The sequence below is a fragment of the Myotis yumanensis genome, unplaced genomic scaffold (assembly GCF_028538775.1).
Source record: "Myotis yumanensis isolate MYYU_CA2020_CCGP unplaced genomic scaffold, mMyoYum1.0.hap1 SCAF_6, whole genome shotgun sequence".
Classification (NCBI taxonomy): domain Eukaryota; kingdom Metazoa; phylum Chordata; class Mammalia; order Chiroptera; family Vespertilionidae; genus Myotis; species Myotis yumanensis.
This window is the reverse complement of record NW_027223757.1, coordinates 97648954-97654953: the sequence shown is the minus strand read 5'-3', so window position 1 is coordinate 97654953 and position 6000 is coordinate 97648954. Positions and strand designations below refer to the sequence as shown.

At 48.7% G+C, this 6000-nt stretch overlaps 1 pseudogene; it reads right to left on the bottom strand.

Moving 5' to 3' along the window:
* Positions 1-2223: 2223 nt before the first annotated feature.
* Positions 2224-3789, bottom strand: LOC139012754 (cerebellar degeneration-related protein 2 pseudogene; annotated as a pseudogene).
* Positions 3790-6000: the final 2211 nt, after the last annotated feature.

The window sequence follows — 6000 nt, the reverse complement described above, 5'->3', positions numbered from 1 at the left end:
GGTCGGATTGGAAACATGTTTGTGTTTCATCTTTCTAGCCCCTGTACACACCGTCACAGCAGTTTTCATAGTTAGTACTACTTCAAGATTTAAGCGCTGTCTGTCCAGAGAGGAGAAATTCCTGAGCTCCCCCACCCTACAGGTCCAGACCGCCTCCCCCCAGCGCCTCCCGCCAGTTCAGTCTCATCCTCCCCTCCTTATGCCATACTTCTCTCTGCTCCTGTACCTCTGTTCATTCTGACCCTCTTAGCAACTCTCCAGGGTCAGCGGGAACCTCTAGTTTTAAATGTAATGGACTGTCCTGTCTTCATGTCCCTCAGCTTCTCTAGAGCCTCCTCCAGGCTAAAGTCCTCCTCCTGGAAGAGCTTGCTGTGGCCCGAGTGCTGTCGTACTGTAGGGAAGCTGCTGGGAGAGAGGGTCAGTGAAGTGACTGCCTCTATGCTTCAGTTCCTCTTCTGCCCCAGCGGGCCTTTCTATTACAGTGATATCGTGGTTAGTGGAGGTTTGGAACTGGGGGAGATGCAGTATTTGAGACTTTGACTGATTTCTGTATTTAAGATCACAATTGTGTGACCATTGAGGTTTATCTTAAATTCCCTCTCTGGTAACCCATGGTGTCCAGTTGAGCTAGTACTGCAGCTCCCTACACACAAGGAAGTATAGATCTGTCCGTGGTGCTGAAAGACTTAACCTGGCAGATCTACACTTAATGCCACAATAAATGGCATTCTCACCCTAGCTGGTTTGCCTCAATGGATAGAGTGTCGGCTGTGGACTTAGGGGTCCCAGGTTCGATTATGGACAAGAACACATACCCGGATTGTGGGCTCAATCCCCAGAAGGGGGTGTGGGGTGGGTGTTCAGGAGGCAACCAATCAATGATTCTCTCTCATCATTGATGTTTCTCTCTCTTCCTCTCTGAAATCAATAAAAATATATTTAAAAATAAAATAAATGGCATTCTTATTGTGGAAAACTGCTCACTAATACAAATGCTACAGTTGAATTTTTAAAAATATATTTTTATTGATTTCAGAGAGGAAGGGAGAAGGAGAGACAAACATCAATGATGAGAGGGAATAATTGATCAGCTGCCTTTTGTACACCCTACACTGGGATCTGAGCCTGAAAACTGGGTATGTGCCCTGACCAGGAATCAAACCGGTGACCTTTTGGTTCATGGGCCGATGCTCAACCACTGTGTCATGCTGGCCGGGCTAGTTGAATTTTTTTTTTCATAGGTAATTTTATTTGGTTTTTAGAAAAATATATACAATTACTGGAACCTCAGTTCTCTTAAATAGTTTTAAATTAAAGTATGCAAGTGCGAGGAGTCATCCATTTCCACAGTTAGAATGGTGCCAACACTGTTCAGTAAAGCAGCAGATGGGGTTCCTGCAGCCAAGCCCAACCCCTGACAGGAGCCGCAGGCACTGAGCAGGTCAGCAGCTCAGACAGCGCAGGAGAGCTTTTCCCCGTTTGTATTTAAGAAAGGAAATAGGTGCCGAAACCGGTTTGGCTCAGTGGATAGAGCGTCAGCCTGCGGACTGAAAGGTCCCAGGTTCGATTCCGGTCAAGGGCATGTACCTTGGTTGTGGGCACATGCCCAGTAGGAGATGTGCAGGAGGCAGCTGATTGATGTTTCTCTCTCATCGATGTTTCTATCTCTCTCCCTTCCTCTCTGTAAAAAATCAATAAAATATATTTTTAAAAAAAGAAAGAAAGAAAGGAAATAGGTGTGTGCTCGGCTACCCTAACACTGCACTTTGCATGAACACACCTGGACGGGGTGGAGGCCTCTGGGGTGGAGCGCAGGCCGACAGGCGAACTTGGGCCCAGCAGAGCTCGCCTTTCTGCAGGGTGCTCAGAGCTTTAGGTCTGTTAGGATTACCTGTCACAGTTCGACTGGTAGCAAAGGAAACTCTAAGGTGTGGAGTAACGGTTAATACTGTTTCTTTGGATTAGACCCCTACTTTCTCCTAAATGGTCTTCATGAATTCACAGTATCCAACAGTGCTTGGGAACAGTTCAGGTTGGTGGTTGACTTCCACATTTTTGAGACGTTAAGCCAGGAGGCAGCAGGGATCGCCTTAGCTCGGTTTCCCCGGCCCTTTCCCAGTGTAGCAGGCACTGTGTATATAAGTACACCCTATGGAGGCTCCAGGCCTACCTCTCCAGGAGCACCGCTCTGCCCCCACTGCTTCGGGGCTTCTCAGAATGGCAGCCTAGTCAGCGCCGGCCAGAGGCCAGTTTGTCATGGGAGGGGCTTACTGCGGGGCCTGAAGGCACCTGGGTTAGGAAACTGATACCAGGAGCCATCCTCTTTCCTCACTGTATACACACTTGCTGAGTCAGCAAAGTAGTGAGCAACTTCAGGCTTTGGGGTCTACAAACATGTCTGAGTGGGAGAAGGGTGAAGGGAGATAGGAAATGAGCAGGGGAGCTGGAGGCCCCATTAAGGGGAGGGGAGAGAGCGATATTTCATTCTCTGCTCGTCAATCTCCTGCTTCGTCTTCTGGATGCAGCTGAAGATCTCCTCAAAGAGTGCTTTGTATTCGGGAGGTGGTGTGCTGGTGGGGGACCCAGCAGGCTCGGGGGCACCAGCAGCGGGTGGGTCCCTGGAAGCTGGGTCCCTGGCTGGAGCCCTGGCAGTCTGCACAGCCTTGTGGGACAGTGAGTCCCCCTCCTGCTGTTGGCACTTCTTCAGCAGCTCCTCGTACTTGGCCTTCAGGGCGCTATACTGTGTGTCCACTTTCTGCAGCAGGGACACACCCCTCTGCTTCACAGCCTTGGCCCTCCGGATGCAGGTCTCCTCGTGGCCCTTCACGATGTCACCGCCGGCCAAGCTGCTGAGCACCGCCTCACTGCTGCTGCGCTTGAGGGGCCTCCGCTGGGCCTCGGGCACCGTCAGCAGCATCTCCTCCAGCAGGCTCTGGCCAGGCTCTTTGAAAGGGACAAACAGGGACTCGGGTACCAGCTTTTCGACCCCATTCACGAAGGGACGCTCCGACTGCAGCACCCGCCGCATTTCAGCCTCCTCAGCCTCCAGCTCCAGCGCCCGGGCCTGGTAGGCGCCAGTGGCCCCCAGCTGCTGCTCCAGCTCCTTGTTCTCCTTCAGCACAAGCCCGTACTCCTCCTCCAAGGCCCCCGCCTCTGCCGCTCCAGGCTCAGCTGGGCCTGCAGCGTCCTCACTGCCTTCTCCAAATGCTTGTTTTCTTCGTCGTCGGGGCTTGGCTGACTTGGCAAGGAAGTGACCTTTTCTGCAAACACGTGGTCATACACAGTGCTGGCGTGAGTCACACAGCTCTTTCGACCCGAGAAGCTGGGTGCCGACTTTTGGCCACGCTTCCCCTGGCTCCTTCTCCCTTGGCCAGATGACTTCAGCTCCTCCACTTGGCCCTGGAGGTGATCGATGTCGGCTTGCAGGCATTCGATTGTCTCAGTCGGGCTGTGAGGGACAGACAGAGCCATTGCTCAGAATCTTCTGCTGTGAGGCCTTGCTGTCAGCAACAAGCTTTTGATTTGTTTCTTGCAGAGACATCCAGCTGCTCATAAACCTTCGCATGCTGCTCCTTCATCCGCCAGGAGCTCCACCTGCCTGGTCAGGTACCAGTTTCCTGTGACTGCTCCCGATTGGCTGTGTACATCTGCTGAAGAGAAGCCGCCGGCTCTGTTCCGATCCAGTAACGTCTTCCCAAGCTCAGCAGCAAGTTGGAGATCTTGCTGGAGGTCCTGGTGGTGGTACCACGGCTCGTCCTCCTTCATCTCGAACTCCTCCACCAGGTTTCCCGCCAGCCAGCATCGCGGCCGGCTCTCCCGGGGCAGCGGCCCCCGCCGCCCCGCTTCAGCCGCTGCCCCGGGCGCTCAGCCCGCCCCTCCGCCCTCAGCCAGAGCCGCCCTCGGGCGGGACGCGCGGCCCCGGTCCGCCTCGCGGTTCGCCTCGCTCGGCCAACGGCCCCAACGCCCGGCACCCGGCACCCGGCGCGAGCGCCCCAGCCGCAGCCCCGACCCAGCCCGTCCGGCCCAAGCCGGGCCCACCGTGGCACTCGCTAGTTGAATTTTTACATTCATTATTTATAAGCTTAGGGCATCTGAGTTACTGAACAAACCAGCAATAAGTCAGAAATATAACATATAGAAAGACCCACAAAATATTCTCTTTATGTACCCTATAATGAAATGTACAAAACAAAACAAAAATAGACCACAAAGTGAGAAGTTTATTTTCAAAATTTTATCAGACTATGAAAAAATAAATCTAGTATTACTGTGGAGAAAAGAGAGAAAGAATCTAGATTGCAATTAACTCTATCTCCTCCCAACTTGTATACTACCCTTTTTTACCTCAGCAGGCATTTTTTCCAGTTTAATCATCATTCAATTTCATCCACACATGTGCCCTTCAATTTTTTTCTTATTTAAGTATAGTCTATATATAATATTCTATTGGTTATATTAGTTTTAGGTTTACAATATTTGACATTTTTATACCTTACGATGTGATCACCCCACTCATTCTAGTAATCAATTGTCACCATGCAAACTTATCACAATGTTTTGACTATGTTCCCTTTACCTGTTTACCCATTTTTACACCCCCTCCATTTGGTCTATGTTTTTATGAGTCTGTTCATTTGTTTTATATTTCAGATATAAGTGAAACCATGAAGTATTTATCTTTCTCTGCCTAAAATCTCACTTAGCATAATACCCTCTAGATCCATCTACATTATCACAAATGGCATGATTTCATTCTTTTCTTAAATTAATTCATTTTTTAAAATCTTTATTGTTGAAAGTACTATATATGTCTTCTTTTTCCCCCACTGACCTCTCCCAGCCCTTTCTCACCCCCCAGCACAGGTCTTCACCCCACTATTGTCTACATAAGCGGTTCTCAACCTGTGGGTCGCGACCCCTTGGGGGGTTGAATGACCCTTTCACAGGTGTTGCCTAAGACCATCGGAAAACACATATATAATTACATATTGTTTTTGTTATTAATCACTATGCTTTAATTATGTTCAACTTGTAACAATGAAATTGGGGGTCACCACAACATGAGGAACTGTATTAAAGGGTCCTAGCATTAGGAAGGTTGAGAACCACTGGTCTACATCCATTGATTATGCTTATATGTGTCATTCCTTTTTTTAAATCCTCACCCTATCAACAAATCAACAAACGACAAGTGCTGGAGAGGATGTGGAGAAAAAGGAACCCTCGTGCACTGCTGGTGGGAATGCAGACTGGTGCAGCCACTATGGAAGACAGTATGGAGTTTCCTCAAAAAACAAAAAATGGAACTCCCATTTGACCCTGTGATCCCACTTCTAGGAATATATCCCAAGAAACCAGAAACACCAATCAGAAAGGATATATGCACCCATATGTTCATAGCAGCACAATTCACTATAGCTAAGATCTGGAAACAGCCTAAGTGCCCATCAGTAGATGAATGGATTAGAAAACTGTGGTACATGGACACGATGGAATACTATGCTGCTGTAAAAAAGAAGGAACTCTTACCATTTGCAACGGCATGGATGGAACTGGAGAGCATTATGCTAAATGAAATAAGCCAGTCAATGAAGGAAAAATACCACATGATCTCACTCATTCATGGATAATAAAGACCATTATAAACTTTTGAACAATAATAGATACAGAGGCAGAACTGCCTCAAACAGATTGTCAAACTGCAGCGGGAAGGCCGGGGGAGGGTTGGGGGACAGGAGGGAGGGGGGTAAGAGATCAACCGAAGGACTTGTATGCATGCATATAAGCATAACCAATGGACATAAGACACTGGGGGGTAGGGGAGGCCAGGGGATTGTCAAGGGCAGGGGAAAAAAGGACACATGTGTAATACCCTTTGTAATACTTTAAGCAATAAAAAAATTTTTTTAAAAATTCCCACCTCCAAAAAAAATAAAATAAAATAAAAATAAATCCTCACCCTAGGACATGCTTAGAGAGAGAAAGGGGTGGGGGAGAGAG